The 18,433-nt window shown below is 42.9% G+C and overlaps 1 protein-coding gene across 2 annotated transcripts in view; it reads right to left on the bottom strand.

Annotated features, from left to right (window-relative positions):
• The window catches only part of RALBP1 (ralA binding protein 1), a 34,621-nt gene extending 19,939 nt beyond the window's left edge, over positions 1-14,682 (bottom strand). The window contains exon 1 of one of the 2 annotated variants that reach the window (XM_080378987.1): positions 14,546-14,682. The gene's annotated coding sequence lies outside the window, so the exon portion shown is untranslated. Of the gene's footprint in view, positions 1-525; positions 679-14,545 lie in introns of those variants that run through there. The other variant, XM_080378988.1, reaches the window with a different exon arrangement.
• Between the last annotated feature and the right edge of the window lie 3,751 nt (positions 14,683-18,433).

Raw genomic sequence — 18,433 nt, 5'->3', positions numbered from 1 at the left:
AGGAGTGGAAGAACCATGATGACTGGAGTGCTGCCTCCCTCTTTGGGCAGCTCTGTTTTGTGATACTGTATGCACAGCTTCATCTCCCCAGATTTCACTTCTTTCTTAGTATTTTCCCCCGTAACTTCAAGTTTTGATTTCTTTACCACCTAGTGTCAGTACTCCCATGGTTCCTGTCTTGATTGATATCTTTTTCACCCTCAGCATACCACACACAACATGTTCATCTGTGTTGGTCCCTGTGACTCAAGCTCAGTCTCCCACTTTCCCCTCTCCTTGTTCTTTATTCACCTGGTTCCTAGTCTCCTGCTGCACAGTGCTTCCTTCAGATAAAGTTCTCCCTCTTCTTCCTCTGTTTCTTCTACCTGATTAGTTATCAGTTCCTGTTTCTTCCCGGATGTTCTCCTCTGCTGCAGTTTTTTGTTTCCTCATGACTATCTACCTCACCTTCTCACCTTGTCCCAGTGTCTCCCACAGATTCTCAGTCTCTCCCTCAAGACTCTCACAAGAAGTCATCTTCCTTACCTCACTACCAACAGCAAGCTCCTCGACTCCCACCAGCTCTCGTTCACTTGATTTCTCTTCCACAGGAGCCAAGAACACTGTTACGTGACAGTGTCAGAGAGCTGCTCGCAGCTCAAGCACCTCCTCAGGCCTAGCCACTCTTTTCAGTACTCCCAAAATGCAGTTTCTCGAACCATCTTCCTGCTCAACGTGGAGTCAAACCTTCAGAATAACTGAGTATCAGAAATAAACAGCCTTCACTGAACATGTGTGGAATTGTCACCTTTCCTCTATCCCCCAAGGAAAGAATAAATTAAAAGAGATTTTAAACATGGAGAGGAGAAGGCATGTCCTTAACACAAAACCTCCCAGCCATCATGTCACCATCTTTCAAGCACAGGAATGTGGGTTGGGGAGAGGAAGGTGCCGGCATGGGCAAAACAATGTGTTTTTCCAAGCCTCGTTTTTGAAAGTAACTGAACTCTTTCCTAAAAAAATCAGCTGAGCTACATGTCTAGTAAGTAAAAAATAATATTAAACAGCTGAGGTTTGGAAACAACACAGAAAAGTGAAGACAGTGACATGCTGCAGCCAGCTTTAATAGATTTCACTTATTACAGTGTGTCATCTAAGTCGGCACGAACACATTAAAAGAGAGGCACAGCCTAAAAGACCAAACTCAGAGCTCTTTCATTCGGTACAGAAGGCTCCATTATTTCTGTTTTGCACTGAGTCTGTATTGTGACTTTGTGCCTTGTAACCAATTGCAACAGCAGAAGCAAATTAGAGCAGGTGATTGCATGCACAGATGTTATTTTGTAAAGCTGTTGGGCGGATTGAAGGACACAGGGAATTCTTCTGCAACAAAGTATTATGCAAGACCACATCTGAAGCATGGTGGGTGTCCACCGGTTATTCCGTTTTGCCACAGACACACTCTGAAAATGTGTGAAAATGAAAAAACATTGAAAATAGTCCCAAGAAGTCAGTAATCAAAGGATGAAGGCAGAGTGGGACCGCTCCCTCAGCTACCAGAACCTGTTCTATCCCAACTAGTCAGTAACACAGCAAGACTGCTAACACAGCCCTGCCTCGTCATCATAGGCCCCGAGTCCTACAGATTTGGATATATGTGAAGAAACTGATACTACCTGAAGAAATGAGGCACATCGCTTTGGGACAAAAATTATCCTAGTAACAAGCATAGCTCCATTTCGGAAAGTAATCAACCATAAGAGGAAAGAATAAAAACTACCACTTACGGTCTAAGCATGTCAAAGCACTTCAGAAACTGTGAGTGGTACCCATACAGCTGCTGAGTTGGTTGAAAAAAATGACTTGGAGATGAGGACACAGAGTTTGACACAAGTTATTTACCAAGACTGCACAATGTCTGAGACATGTCTCAGTTCTGTATCTTGCTCAGACCATTGCATTTTTTACAACATACTGAAAAGCTTAATACAAACACTGCCTTCAAACACTTCTTAGACTGAAATGTTGCCATTCAGTCAAATAGCAAAATTACATTAGAGGCCATCTATTTTATTTAACAAGCAGTACCCAGGTACATAAACAGTGCCCTTTAATAAGGCAACAAGGCCATGAAAGGGGAAAGAAAAGGGAAATGCTTCATGTAGACAGGTAAAGCAAGTTTAAAATTTCATAAGTCATCTCATAAACACAGTATTAAGTAACTCCCTCGTGAGTTACGCACTCTTCATACTGGCAAGAACTAAAGCCTCAGGAAGGGCCTTCACAAGATTATTTTGGATAGAGAATAAAATACAAATTGCTTAGCAGCATTCAGCTCCTAAACCTAAGATTACTTCACAGGATATGTGACGCTATCAGAATGTTAGAAAATTTACTTTAAGGGAGAGTGTGTAATCACACAACTGAAGTCACATAGGAGCAAGCTGCACATTTTTCAAAGATAATGCCAGCACTATAAAAGTAACAAACAGGTTTGTGTGTTTTCCCATTTACTCATAGGTGGATAAAGTCTGCTGCAGTTACAGCACCATCCAAAGTATTTCAAGTTCTGCTCTGAGAGTCCATACCAGCTCAGAAGTAGTGCTATACAAATACACAAAACTACCCTTAGCTCTCAGCAGACAGCTATAGACCACATCCAAATCTGAGTGGACTGTTGGAGGAGCCAGCTCCCATTCAGAGTATGTAGCAGTATCCAGGTTATTCCCTATTACTGAGGGCATTCCTGCTCTTCATTAATCCATTCAGGGGACAGCCAACCTTAAAATAAATAATTAAATAATACCCTAGCATTTTAGAAATATCACAAACAAGCTTTCCAATCACATTATGATTAAGTCTCATAATCACATGAAGATAGAATCTCCAGGTATGTGGCAGCATATGCTTTCCAGTTTGGTTCACTTCAGGGGAACAGTATCAGTCTCCAGCCTACAAATTCTGTGGAGCTCTATCAGGATGCAATTCACAGGCTGTTTCCAACAGACATCTTGGGGAAAACAAAACTCGGATCCCCTGGGGGAGAGTTAAGTGCTTTGCTCCAGAGAGAGCACACCTGAAAAGAGACCAACCATAATCGCACAGGAAAAGCCCTGGTCCCAAGACTCTACCTCCTGCGCTGGCTGTGCTATCACACTGCCTGTTTAGCTGTAACATCCTGCTTCGCTGATGAGGCATGCTGTGACAGTTTACATCTTGCTGTCTGCTCCAGAGCAAGCTAAAGCAGGCAGTCTAGGAGAAAAGCCTTGGCACAAATCTTTGTTACAGGCAACAACGAAAGCTGCATACCAAGTTACACAAACCATGCCACATGTGACTCCCACACCCATTCCCATCCTTCAGGTGTATCTCAGCAACTCCTGCCACATGTCTTTCCCTGGCTGAATTAATTGCCATGGAAGCAGTTTCAAAGCAGTGCATTATATTACGATCACAAACAGATATATATAAAAGGCATTCTTGGAAACAACTGGCCAGCTAACAGCTGGAGAGACTGCTGTTTAATTGCTGGACACTGCATGTTTCTGAAGGAATAAGCAGAATGTCTGGACTCTGCATCATGAAGCAGACGGGCACTGTAACCAGGACAGACTCTTGCAGGAGTATCTTGACTAATCAGCTACCTGCATCACAACTGTTACTGCCCGCCCAGGGAATAATTCCTCATTCTTCACACTTCTGGAGAAAGTGCTGGTCCACTGTTTGGGGCCCTCCAGTCTTACACCCTGTGAATGCTGCTCCTGGTTCCTACGGTCTTGTGACCACAAAGTAACCCAATACCAACTCCTCCAATACCATACTCAAGCCTGGTACGCTAGTTTCCCATTCCGTGGTCTAGTCCCACCACTCCTCAGGTTCAGTCCCTCTCCATTAGTTTCTTCATTCCCCTCTCCTGCAGTCCAGTTCCTCCACCATCATCATCTTTCTCACAACCTCCTCCTCACCATGCAGTTGTTCAGCACTTAGGCCCGCGCAAGTTCAGTTTCACCATTCCTCTTCTCCAAACCCAGTTCCTCATCTAACCTCACCTTTTGGCTGCTCACCGTTTCCCAGGTTTCCCTTGCCACCTTTATTTCTCCTATGTTAACTTCCAATTAAGGCTTCTGAAAATTACAGTCCACACATTAGCAAGGAAACCCGGGAGGTCTTCTCCAGCCAAGTTTAGGTTTTCCCTCTAAATTACGAAGAGTATTACAAAGGCTTGCCTGATTACCAAAATATTTTTTTATTACAGAGAACAGGCAATTCTTCCGTGATAGCTAAATTCTCAGAAACAGTTTGAACAATTTGGTTAGTGTTTTTTGATTAAATATTTTAATCCCAGCATAAGAAACGCAACTTTTCAGCCCAAATGAAAATGTGATCACTTTTGATAAGGGCTGAACTATTGAGAGCTGAATTGAATACTACAAAATGTCCTGCAAATCTGTCAAACCCTCCTATACTTCTGAGAAACACCACATTGACAGTATATATAATATGCCCTATTGCCTGGATTGGCCTTAGAATTATTCCCAACCCCTACCCCTTTTCTCCTGTCCACCTCTCCAAACTCCCGCTTGTGCCAGCACTGATGGTTCTAAAACAGAAAGTTTTACCACTTAACAGAGGAAGGGAGGAAAATGCAATAAAAGATGTGCAGTTTACTTTTTCAACAACTGCTATAAACATAGCATCGCCTCTGGTTTTGTTTGCCTCAGGACTATATACATGTTTTACACACTTCAAAAAAGCTGTCTAATCCCTAGTCAGCAAAGGTCTGCAGCAAGTTGTACAACAACTGATGGGATCTAGTGAATTAAGACTAATTTTTATACTTTTATCAGTTCCTGGGCTGGATTTATTTAATGACGATTTACCCTTATTAGAGATTTCAATTATGACATAGTTCAGTTCCACTCCAGTAGCTGACCTCAGCCATCTTGAGAACAGCTGTCCATTTAGTGGAGTCAGTTAAAATACCAAAAAACTGTGATCAGTGGAGCTGAATGTACTAAAATTGCTGTTAAAAAAACCAAGTGCTAATCATCAGAGTGAAAAAAAGCAAAATGAAGCAGAAGATGAGCCAATGGATTTGGCATCAAATTTTTTACTGGAGTTTTAAGCATTTCTACTATTCTTTCAAGAGCATCTACAGACTAACCACAACAGATCGCATGACAGACAACAGAATCCAGTTTTCCAGAGGCCAGAACTTTGCACATTCAGTTCCACCACCCAAATAAAAAAAAATAATCTAAGGCTATATATAGCCTAGTTGTGGGTTTTGTGGGTTTTGGGGTTTTTTTTGGTTTTTTTTTTAAGAGTGCATTACCTAGTCCATGCTAAAATACCAGAAACAACAAGGGTAAACAAAAAACATTTAAAGACGCTTTGCTTTGGATTTAGCACTGGTAACAAATTTTGGACATGTCTATACACCAGAAACGCGTAATATAACACATTGGGCATTTCTGTAACAGCAATATATCACCTGGCAAAAACAACAGCAGCAGCAGAGATGCAGTAATACATCGTGATGCTCCTGCCGGCAGGTAAAGTTAAATCTCTATGGAAATCTTGGGAACATACCCAGCTGACATGTATAGGCAGATGCCAATGCCACGCATTATCTTTCTTAACCATGCCAATTACAATGCAACCAGAACGGGTATGCCGCCCCCCTACAAACATGGCTTAACTTGGGTCTGTTGGTTTGTCCGTTAAAAGCCACTTGCCACCACCTATTAGCCACCAAGCTCAGTACGGCCGAAGCCTGCTACACTTTGTCAGCTCCGTACACCTGCTTAATACATGGAGGAAGTGACAAAAAGCACATGTGCCACACGAAGTACTGCATGCTGAACCCTGACAGTGTCGCTTTCTAATCCATTACTGAGATACTATCTTTTAGATTGGATGTAGAAAAATTGCTTCTTCACTAAATTGGCTGAATTGTGCTCGTTATTTTATTCACAGATTTTTCAAACAGCATTAAAGTTCATTTACGGAATTCATAATCCTTTAACTGGGAGGTCAGTATGAACAGTCTAGTTTACCTTACTAAAGGCAAAGAATATTCAATTCTAAGGCTTCATCATTCCCAGAAATAAGCATTTTCTGAAAATATATTACCACACAAACTTTTAAGAGTTAACACTGTGAAAATTAAGTTTCTTGTGCTTTACATTCAATTTTTGCCACCATGTATTGAACACAGATGATGAGATCTATAATTTATAGGCTGTCACTTGAACTGACAACTCTCTAACATAAGGAACTAAGAACAAACAGCGTCGCTTGGATCTTTTCATAGTGTGATATATGTCACAGATGATCAGTTTCCATGTATGATTTTTGTTTCATATTTAAAACCCTGCATGTTCCAATGTAACACAGGCAAATCATATCCAACTTTTAGTGAATATTAAACAGAATTATGGTGGCTGAGATAAAACCCATTCTACTGTAAGAGAAGGAAAAACAAAGACATCTAGAAAAACAGTTTATGTAACAGCTTCTCTGATTATTTTTAGTGATTATTTAATAACGACATCTATCTGCAGCACCTTAGTTTTTGGCTTAAAGAGTCCTGTATATTATCAAGCTAATACCAGCAGTATTAGGTAGCAGTATTGACCTCGCAGCCTAAGTAGAAGGAAAGTCTCCCCTTATGCCTTCACCAGTTGTTTTATTAGGCCCATATTGAGTAAAATCAACTGGAGATTGGGTTGCATGCAAATGTTTTCCCAACTTAACTGTAATGGATAGGAGTATAACCTTGTCATGCTCCCAGCGTAGCAGCTTTTAGGAAAGCTTAATTGTAGATGCAGTTTTACCTACCAAAAGATTTTTTTCTGATGTAGGTTACTTCATTTGAAGATCTGTTTTGAGCCATGCCAACAAGATAATGGTTTTATTGATCCATGTTACAACTACAGCAGTGCTACCTGATGGAATGGATGCTGATGTCTGTCAAACTCATGCTACATAGAAGAAAGTTATCTTTTTCTTTTCCTGTCTTTTTTTTTTACCATGGTACAAGACAACTATATAATCTCCTCCTTTCAGACATATTCCCATCAATGCCAATGGCAACCCTTCATCAAGACTGCATGAAGTATTTAGCCCTTCTGCAAATTTCTAAATTTTTAGGGTGTTTTTTTTCAGTACCACGCATAAAGTTGGGATTAACAAGTTCTGTTTTTCTCCTCTGCCCCAGACTCATGCAATACCCAAAGGGAAAGTAAATTTAAATATTTATAGGCTCAGTAGATTATTAATTATGATTAACATCACCACCTCCAGGGCTGAGATGTTGCAAAATGTCATGCATGTGAACACTGAAAACATTCACAAATACATTCAAGGCAAGGTGTGGCACCACTCATCTTGGGGCAGCAGCTGGTCTCTGCAGCAAAAGGCTGGGAAGCAGAAATCTGTCTCCAGAGCCAGTAAAGGCCAGAGGCAACTATGGGGAAAACTGATGAGTTAAATCACCAATTACTGAAACAGCAACAGGACCCGAAAATTCACAGTATTTGTCTTCTAAGCCAATTTACACAGCCAAACAGCCTTACAAGAAAACTTACATGAAATACCAGCTTTCTGGAAAAAAAGTATAAACAACCTTAGGATTTTAAATTAAATTCAGATAGATTTTCTAAAACAAGCTTCAGCTCAGTCTGCAGCACCCACCACAGTAGTTATTGGCAATCCTATGGCTTCAGAGTATCATAAAAACAAGCACACCTTAGGAAATACATACTGATTGCTGTTTTCAATTTACTTGCCAAATATAATAAAAATTAATTCAATAATAACACAAATAGACACTAAAAATACATATGCCTCACAGCTACTGAAAAAACTCAGCATCTGACAGGACAGGAACAAACAAATTCTGACCGTCATTCCCAAATCTGCTGTGTAGCCTAGTCTACACAAGAAAAATCACGCCGCTTTAAATAAAATTAGTGTACATAGTTTAACGGAAGCCCCAGTATACATAAGCCATTGTCCTCCCCCCACAAAAAACACAAAACTGCCTCTGTCAGTATAAAACATTTTTCAGAGTTGTGAAATTCTTGCTCTTAAGTACTAAAAAACACCAAATGTAATTACCCCTCGAAAATATGCATCCGCAACTAACTGTTCTAATCACACAGACTAACTGCAAACTCCTGTGACATATGTTTGTGATTCTTTTAGATGCCTTCAAAGTTGGGCTGAAATAGCCTATTAAAAACTTACTTACAAAAGGATTTATAAAGAACTAGCAACCAAAAGAAGCCAAACACAATAGAAAACGGAAAGCCAGTTTTATCATAAATAAGTAAAATATCATAAAATTGAAGAAGCACTGCAGGTAACAGCCAATGCAACTTCTCCATTGTTTTTTGGTAGAGTATACAGATTTTGGCATATTCCAAGACGTGTTTGTGATAGTCTTTGCCAGAAAATTAGTTCTTAGTTACCTTTTTCTAGGAACCTGGATTTCAATCTCCATCGTTGTATGTCAGTTACATTACTGAACCATCCAGACAACAAAGACAGAACTCCACATATTTATCACTTCCTCTTTCAGCTGGAAAGCTGCATTTCATTTCCTCCAACAACTTTTAAAATCCTTTCCAAAACATGACCGATAAAACTACACCTGATCACCAGTGGTACGAGTTGTATAATTTTTGGAGAACTGCAACCCCAAATTTCATGATTAAAGCTTCAGAAGCATGATTTGTGAAAGATCTCTGCATCCAAGATTAGCTTGCCAGTGGCCAGCACAAAGAAAACTTAGAGAATTTGTGAAGATTATAACATCTAAAGAACAGGAAAAGCTAAACCCACTAGACTAAAATAATCCAAGGAGTTTCTGGGTAACTCTATCAAATCAGTTTTGGGTTCGCTGTTGATTTTTTTTTTTGTTTGGTTTGGGTTTTGGTTTTTCTTTGTTCGGGCTTTTTTGGTGGTGGTGGTGGTGGTGGTGTGGCGTTTCTTCCTCCCAAGCTCTTACATTTTTAGTCCAATCAATTAAAAGAATCCCATCAAATATGAAAAACTCTTTAGGCTACCTTAAAAGAACAGCTTCCATTGAAGACACAACAACTGAAAATTAAGAGGAAGTTGTGAGGTGATACTTTTTCTCAAATTAAATTTAAAAAATACAAGTATTTAAGGCTTTGTACAGATTAGCATTATATTTTTATACAGCATTTGAGTCACAATATTAAAATCTACTGGCGCTAGATTATTACAAATATGGTAAAATATACGCCAATTTAATTATCTTACATCAGGCAACATCAAATTAATACACTTAACATTAAGTATGTGAAAGCAGTGTGGACAGAGGAAAACAATGACCAAGAATTATGGACTCCCATACTAACATGATAGAAAAACACTACTAATACCATGAAATGAGAGAGTTTAATTGCTGGCATGTTTAGCATTAGAATTTACATTTAGTATTCAATGTAATTCATGCTCATAAAAATCAGCGAAAATTTATTTTCACTGCAACATCCAAAAAAAATTCTGCACCTTGACTGGTGACGCTCATAGTTAAAAAACACACCTGGACAATCTAGAAATGTTGAAGTAGCAATAAGCCTTGTTACCAAGGTAAGTTAAATTTCAAAAAAGCCATTATAGAAAACACATTAAAATTTAGCTTCTAAGTTTTAGGTATAACTCCTATTTCAAAAAGTTAGGTATGGTTTTAAAGAGAAGTGATATCCTTGCAGAATTCTTACTCAATTTTTTGCGAAAAAGAGAAGCTGCATTTTTTGTAACTGTGATAGCTCTTTTTCCACAAGTGTCAGGTTAACAGTATTATCATCGTACTTTGTGTTTTTTAAAAACCATGTATCCAGCTCAAGCTCTGGTAGCACCAGAGATCTATGTTCAGTCCCAAGAGTTCCTTTCTGCCAGATGTTTGTTCTCCAGCGTGAGGCTCAGTTACTCATAACACAAAAGCCTAAGGATCCCACTGAAACTTTAAAACAGGAAGTAAACTTCATGTGCTGACTTAAGCTAGACCACAGAAACGGGGAATTTTCATACTACAGAGGGCAAAAATGACACAAAAACACATATTATCTATACATAACTATATGAATACTTGGGCAAAGTTATTCACTGACAGCAAACAAAACAACCAACTTGAAACTAGATTTATTTTTCTGAAAATAATTTCCAGTTTGGTCCAAACTTGCATTTTGATTTGGAATGTCAAACCTCACCATTGAGCTCTTCCTCCTCAGTTTTCCTCTACTGCAGCCATTTGGCCCCTTCCCACCTCATGCAAGCAGCCATCGCTCATACCTTCCCTTGTGTGCCTCCGGAGACCAAAACAGCCAGTCTAAAAAAGCTCAGTTCCTTGTGAGCAAGAAGGAGAATAAAGGAGGCTGTGTGGAAATGAGAAATCTGCTCCTACTAGTTGCAAAGCTGCCCCTTCCATTGCACTGAAGTGGAGGGCAGCATCTACTCCTACAAAAAAGTGTAACCCCCAGAAGCTAAACCGGCGCATCTCTGCACACTTACACAAGGTGTTCCTCAGCGCTGTGCTTTCTGTTGGGCTGTAGCTGGCAAGAATGGTTCAGCCATTCTCTGCTTCCTCCAGGAAAGATAGCAGCCCAGATGGAGGCAAGCCAAAAACTGCCTACAAGGTTAAATTGTAACACCAAGGATCATAAACCTTCTTTGAAAGAAATGTTATACTTTTATTTACTGCTTAAGGTTTGTATTTCTACATATCTTCCCAGCACTTAAAACAAATGGACAGGTGACAAACTATTAACAATTAAGGGCATACCTATGAGGATGAAGTGACTTACATCACACACTTCAGTTATTATTATAACAGAACAATTGCACAATTTAATTCTGCACACAAAAGACAATACTAAATTTGATATTTAAAGCCAAACATTAAATTTTCTCCATTAATTCTTTTTTTAAAGTGGGCTACATACCACATTGATCTGTGCTATTAAACAGCTCACTATACTTTTTCAGATTTACATTATTATTGTTTTAGCAGCTGGTGAGCACTTATTTATTTATTTATTTAATAATATAAAAATATGTGTTTATGAAATAATTAGTTGCTATTTTTTAGTCAGGATGGTATGCTGAGCAGCTTCTGGAAGAAACTGGGACGTGTTCATTACCTGTACTTCTGTTTACACAGCATTACAGAAGCTACACAATAAAAAAATACCAAACTGTGTTCTCTATTTACATATGTCTTATTTACTTACCAAAGGAAACATCACTTGTAGGTAGTGAACTGATTGCTCCTAAATACTGTGATCTCATGTTTTAAGATTCGGTACATCTCAGTCTCCCATACATACTTGGAATTCATAGATTAGACAAGAAAAAAAGATACCTTCAGCTTTTTCAGCACACAACTAGTAATAAAAACCACTAAGTACCCCAGTTACACTTCCCAAATATTTTTGGTCAGACATATATTGTTTAGGTATTAACTTTGTTTTTTATCTTCCTAATAAACTACTTTATCCGCTGAAGCCACTGTACTTTGTATTTATTTTTTTCACAGATTCTGCCCTGCTAGTTCAAAATTGTCACAGCAATTTACTGATGAAACCTAAATAAAATATTTCTTCCTAAACTGTAATCTCTTAACATATTTCAGCTAAGTGTTGTGTGAGCCTACTTACTGGATCACCACTCATTACTCAGGCAATTATATATTTAACCCTCCCCACCCCCCCAGCTGCTCCAAGTAAGCAGTCATCCCTCACTTTCTACTGCAGCCTAAAGAAAAACTGGAAGTGGGGAGCACCGAATCCCTACTGTAATTCAGCTTCAGAGACAAAGGCTTGCTGTTGCTGCCACTAACATCAAAGGCTTTCACTCTACTACACCTTCACAGCTTCAACCAAGCTTGTATACCCTGATGTCACGCCCGAAAGGTGAGGGATGGCTGGAAAGGGAAGGGTAAGTATGGACAGGAAAGGAGTCATACCTTTCCTTTTTCTAAAATCAACCCGCATCCTTGACCTTCCGGTTTCAGCCATGGCAGGCAGAAGAACTAACCATTACCTGGACAGCAATCACCTCTAGACACCACCGTGTCTGGGGATACAGCCTCCCACAAGCTATTTCCAGCCCAACTAGGGGCTCATATGATTTTTATTTTTTTTTGAGCAACATTTTGAAAGCTATGGTCCATGAGGCTCAGGTGAACAGCAGAAAGAGCTGATGAATGCTTTAGGTGAAAATATGAAGCAGGCGTATGGCAAAGCATGACTAGTTTAAGGGTAGTGAATCATTCACTGATACAAAATAACCAGATGCTTTAGTTCAGAGAAAAGCTTAGTAGCTTACACTAGAGATACAATAAACTGAAGACAAATGTCACATGAGGCTTTATTTTGGCATTTTGAGGGCAGCTACATGACACCAAGCTTTACAGAAGGAAAGCAGATTTTCATTTGTTGGTATTTATTGCTAAACAGCAGCATCTTCCACATTAGTCCAAAAACAGCTTGTAAGAAACAGCAGTGTTTACTCTGAAAATATTAAAATCTTTATGTAACAAAATACAGCTAAAACACATTAGGGAAGTGCCTAAAGGGTACAGCTGAGATCAGAACCTCAGAGTGTTAAATATGGTGCCTATACACATCAGTTTTGCTTTAAGTCCATCTATAGAATTAAGCCATGCAGCTCTGAAGCAAGAACGCTATATTGCAATACCAAGACAATACAGTCCATTAAAGATATGCACATACAGAAATGGAAATATGCTACCCTACAGAACAAGAAAATAAACTTTCTTCCCTGTATAACCATCACGCCAGGGGTTTCACTTGTCAAAGCCTTACTTTTTTTGGGGGAAAAAAATAAAACCCTAACCAAAATACAAAACATGCCCTCCCACCCCTGAATGCACCTTCACCAAGACAGAATAATGCCTAAGTTGCTCCTGGAGTATTAGAGTTTTGAGGCAGCTATTTCTAATTCAGATATGGGAAGACTAAAGAACACAACTTATTTTCTTGAAGTTAGAAATGCGATCCCTAGAACAGGGAATGTAAAGCTCCCTGCTTCACCATAATAAACAACTTGGTTTTGACCCAGCTACTTAGAACTTTACAGTAGGGACGGGTAGTAGATTTCAAACGCTTAGAAGTAGTAAGCAGTCAAAACCACAACAGTTTGGAAGCTTTTTTAATTTCTGTTTTACTTCTCTGCAGACAAAACCCCCCAATAAGTATGTATCACACTGACTGTATAACTATAGACAGACTGTACCAAAACGAACTGAAGAAGCCACCAGAAGGCATCATTCATCAGAAGCTGTACGCAACACCTCAAATGACATCAAACCCCAAATCTAAGGGAACTCTCTGCCATTTTTCTTTAAGCTTGCTAAGAAAATCACACGCATTACAGTCCTGCATCATGTCCAACAGAGCCTTAACATCACCCTTGAACAAGTAAGTGTACGATAGCAACGCTGAACATGCATGGTAAGTGCTTTCCAGAGAAATACGAATAAAACCATAATTACAGCTGTTTTGCTGTGCTGGAACAAAAGACACAAATCCATCTGGTTTATGTAACTGGTAAAAAGGGTCTTAGTCTATTATTTTTTATTATTATTCCTCATTAAGGATGACCATTAACCTCAGGGACACTGGGGCATGGGGGAATTCAAATGACACCACTCCTGTGAGCTGATACTTTCATACTATCCGCGTGGACTGCCTGCATATTTTTTGTCATTTGTTCTAAAATACATAAGCACTTGGACGTAAGATCTGCTTTTTTATTCAGACGTCACACACTGACATACGATGTATGGTAAAGTATGGTTTCTGAACAACGTAATTCGGTAGACAACGCAGCATCCTTAGAACCTGTTAAATGTACTAGCTGCAGGAAAATGACAGCGGCAGTCGGAGTTGTCTGGGGTTTGGTATGTGACCTCTAGGCGAAGGTAAATGAACGAACGAACCCGGCCTCTCCCCTCCCAAAACCAACCCCGCCGCCAGCTGCCCCACGGCCCCGCCGACCTCCGCTCCGTGCCCGAGCCGCAGCGGCCCCGCACGGCTCCGAGCACGCGGACGCTGCAGGAAGCCTTAAGTGAGGCGCCCGGCGCTACCCCGAAGGGCAGGAGGGCGGCCAGGCCGGCAAGCGAAGCGCCGGGCCCCTCCTCGGCAGCCCGACGGGGCACTCGCCGCCGGGACGCGCGGCCCGTCCCCGCCGCGGCACCTGTCCCCCCGGCCGGCCGAGGCCGCCCGCCCCGCCCCGCCGGGGAGGGCCGATCCCGCAGGGGGAGGGCGAGCGGGTCACCCCGCAGGGGACGGTGGCGGCCCGGGCCGGCCGGGGCGGCTGCGGAGGGGAAGGGGGCGGTACCCACGACGGCTCCTCCCCCAGCCTCCGGGCCGCCCCTCCCCCACCCGGCAGCCGCGCCTGGGGGCGGGGGTGGCCCCCCGCCACCGCCCGCCCGGAAGCGGCTTCCGCGCCCCCTCAAGCCGGAGCGGCAGGCCCCGGCCGCGGGCCGCGCACCGCGGGCACTCACCGCCGGGGTCCCGCTCGCCGGCGCAGCGGCTCCTCCTCGGCCTCACGCGCGGGGCCCCGCCTCGCTCCCCATTCCGCCTCCGCCGCCCGGCTCGCAAGGACGGCCGGGGAGCGGCACGAGCTCGGCACCGCGCAGGCGCCGCCGCCTGGCTCCGCGGGGCGGGGCGGGGCGGGGCGGGGGCAGGGCCTGTGGGACGGGAGGCGCGTGCGCCAATGGCCCCCCGGGGCGTGGCGCGCTGCGCCTGCGCAGCGCCCAGAGGGCGGCGGGGGCGGGGCCCGGCCGGCGCGCGGGGCACGACGGGCGCTGTAGTTCCTCCGGGGGAGCCGGCGGCCGGGCCCCTCCGGCCGCCCCACTGCGACTGCCAGCGACAGGCGCGCCGCGGGGGGGCGGCTGGCCGGGGGCGTCCGTGGCTGCCCCGCTGCCCCCAGGCCCGAGGTCGGCTCTGCCGGCCGGCCGGCGGGAGGGAGGCAGGCGCGCAGGCAGGCGGGCCGGCCGTGAGGAGAACTGGCGGGCGCCGGGCCCCAGCCGGGGGCCGCCCGAGAGGACCCCGGCGCCAGGCGCCCCTTCGGCCTCAGCCAGCCAGCTCCCGGCGGGGCGGCCAGACCCCTTGGGAGAGAAAATCTGCAACGAGGCGAAGTCGGCAGCACATCGGAAGCCGCTAACACCGGTACCGGGGCTGACCCAGCTCCACGGGTGTCTGCATCTGGCCTGCCTTCCGAATGAGGCAGCTACCGACTTGCACGTTTTGCAGCTCACACAGGAGCAGCCGCCGACTTCGGCTTCATCTTGCATAACGAACCTGACCTTGCACCGTTACCCACCGTCTCTGCCACTCTGGAACACAAGAAAATGGAGAAACACTCTGGATGCGACTTCAGGCGACCTGTGCCAAGAAACCCATCTCCATCTCAACGCACATCCTGTTTACAGTGATGTCAAAAGGAATTTTGTATTCTTTGTCTCTTACAATGCAGATTTCTGTTATGTTAAGCACCTGCATAATTTGAATCTTTTTCAGGATTCCTCATCAACAAGGCGATTTGTTTCAGTAAGAAGCAGACCGATTCATTCCCACAGCCTCAAACATAATCCCTGGGATACTGGACGCATTAATACTGTGGCAGCGTGCCACCTGCTTCATTTATTCACTTGAGATTCAGTGCTGCTTAGTCCCTGTCAATTGGGCTCTTTGTGCAACCTCCTGCGGTAATGTAAAAGGTCTCCCACAGGAATTTGTGCTATTCAGTAGAAAATACAAAAGGGAGGGTTGTAAACACTCCGATTAGTGTTGGGAGCACAGAGGTATTGTCTCCACAACATATTACGCAACTTCCAATTTACCTCCTCCCCTCCAGAAAAAACAGTTTAACAGCAAGGGCTTACTGGTTTACTTAACATTGCAGCTAATGTGTTAGGGTGGGTGTTTTTTTTTTTTTTTTTTGTGCTACAAAGGCTGTGTTAATTCTGGCAAAAGAAGAAAGGTTACTTCAGTAACATCCCGTAGTAATTTGAGATGATTGCCTGAGAGGATCTCCACTCGAAGCGACAGCCGCCGGAGGCTCTTAGCTCTGAAGAATAAGTACTATCAGAGGACACTGCCAACACAAGTTCATGCACAATGGGCCCATCAGCTAACGAACCCGGAATGAATCTTCTCCCAGTTTTTGAAGACAAACAAGTGATTGTGTGCAGTGCCGAGGATGCCAATTACTAGTGGCACAATGGTGGGTGGGGGAACCCCAATATGGTACCCAGGGAAATGAGCCCCTCCCAAGGCTGTCCCATGGCACCCATCCTTGTATGTTATGGGGGTTCCTGCCTACAGGATATAGAGGAAGAGCATTTTGGGGTGGCACAGCACTCATTACAGGATTTGTAGCAGAAAGACTAAAAGCAGGGAAAGGGAGGGATCACGGTTGTCTGGGGAGCAGCAAAGATGGAGAAAAAGGATAAGAAAATAAAAGGGGCTGCTCAGCTGCAAACAGGTGGCCAGTCAGCACACTTGTCTGGCCAAGCCCTGCGGGTAACCTCATCACCCACAGTCTGTCCTGTTTTCTCATTAAACTCTTCCCCTGGGTGAGGGGGTGCCTGTGCTGTGCGCATGGAGGTTTAAGTGCCAGCTACTGGGGAGGAGATCACAAGTCACAGGGACCTGTGTGTCTCGGGTGCCTGTGGCTGGAGACAGCGGAGCATGTACATGTTGTGCGGGTCTGCGTGTAAGCGTGGCATCGCCAGCAAACATCAAGCCAGACCAGCCAGTCTGGGAGTTTGGGAGCCAGGTATCAAAGTAGCCATACTGAAGAGACCATAGATATGTTATTGAAGATATAAGCAGGTGTTCTTTTATTTCTTAAGTACTAGATGTGAAATCCATTGAATGTACTAAAAGCAATGACGGGAAAGCAATGTCATGTTGTGGCCATTGTGCTCACTCTTTCTGCAAGGTGTCAAGGCTTCTGAAATTTACAAGCAACAAGTGCCTGTGGGGAAAACCAACCAAACAGAAAAACAAAACCAAAAAACAAAGCAACACACAAAATTTTCTCTGCTTTTAGAGAAAGAATAACTAAAGGCCTTTAACTCCTTCTCAGTCAGAACCCCAGCAGACTAGGGATTTGTATCACTTCTTGTCATATAAATTCCCTTTTGTGCTTCCCTTTAAATTCAGTGACTTACAATTCTGTTTCCAAAGGACAGTGATAAAACTGGCTGATGCTTTACCTGGAGAAGATTTCTAGCCAGAAAGTTTTTAAAACATGTTCTTAAGTAAAGCGCTTAAGTGAGTGATGGTTTGCTGGCATCCAGACGTGGTAAAATAAGAGCCCCTAAAATAAATTATGATTTTTCTTGCAAAATTAGTAAGACTAAATAAACATCTTTCCAAATGGTCAGATTCGTCAGAAAGAGCACTTTGAATATTAATAAAATTCTATTTTATTCATTTATGTAAAGAAAAAACCCCTTGAAACCAAAATTTTAGTTTTGGCAGAAACCATATTATTGTCCATGTAGATCAGTAACTTTTACAATATGCTTCCTGGTAACACTTCCCTGGGAAAATCCTGAGAAAGAAAACACAAGAACCTGTAATGTCTTTTTATTAAAACACCACTTAAAACATTCATCATAATAAAATACACTGGATGTTGCTGTATGACATTTGCATACACACAATGTTTACAGCAAACTCCGGACAGCACTGGGAATTACAGAAAGTGAGGGAAGCCCTGGAAAGTGTGCATCCATATTACCTACTCTCAAGCCATTACACAGACAGCTGAGCTTACATTTTTCGGCTGTTCCCCACAGTGTTTCCTGGACAGTTCCCCGCCCCCACCCCCTGCCACCATACCTCCTGCTCCCCACCCTTGCTGTTCCCTTGACTTGACCTCACAGTGAAATTCTGATGAAGTAAATGGAGCTGGTGTCACAGATCCACGGGGCAGCAGGTGCCTGCCCAGAAATGTTAGCCCTGGTTTTCCCCCCCAAGAAGATTCTGAACTACCATAATGTTTCCAATAATTGAACATTGCAAGATTCTGAGGCATGCTAATGACCTGTAGTGATGCTTACTATATGTCTTCTCCTATCTTGGTCAAGATAATTGATGATGCATCACACTTCAGCTAAAAACAGTCACAGCTACTCTAACATATTCTTTCTCTCCATTCATTTTAGGAAACTCCAGCAGAAGATAACATGAATTGTCAAATATAGGGAGAACAACTTAATGAGAAGCTACGTTTTTCTATTCACGTCTATGATTTTGGATCACTTAATTGCAACTTTAAAGTACGAAGGTATTCCATTATCCACCAGTTCAAAACAATAAACATTAATCTTTCAAGTACTTCTTTATAGCTGAAAAAGAGACTGAAGAAAGTAATG

The sequence above is a fragment of the Falco punctatus genome (assembly GCF_963210335.1).
Source record: "Falco punctatus genome assembly, chromosome: 3".
In the NCBI taxonomy this organism is placed as follows: domain Eukaryota; kingdom Metazoa; phylum Chordata; class Aves; order Falconiformes; family Falconidae; genus Falco; species Falco punctatus.
This window is presented reverse-complemented; position numbering and strand designations above follow the sequence as displayed.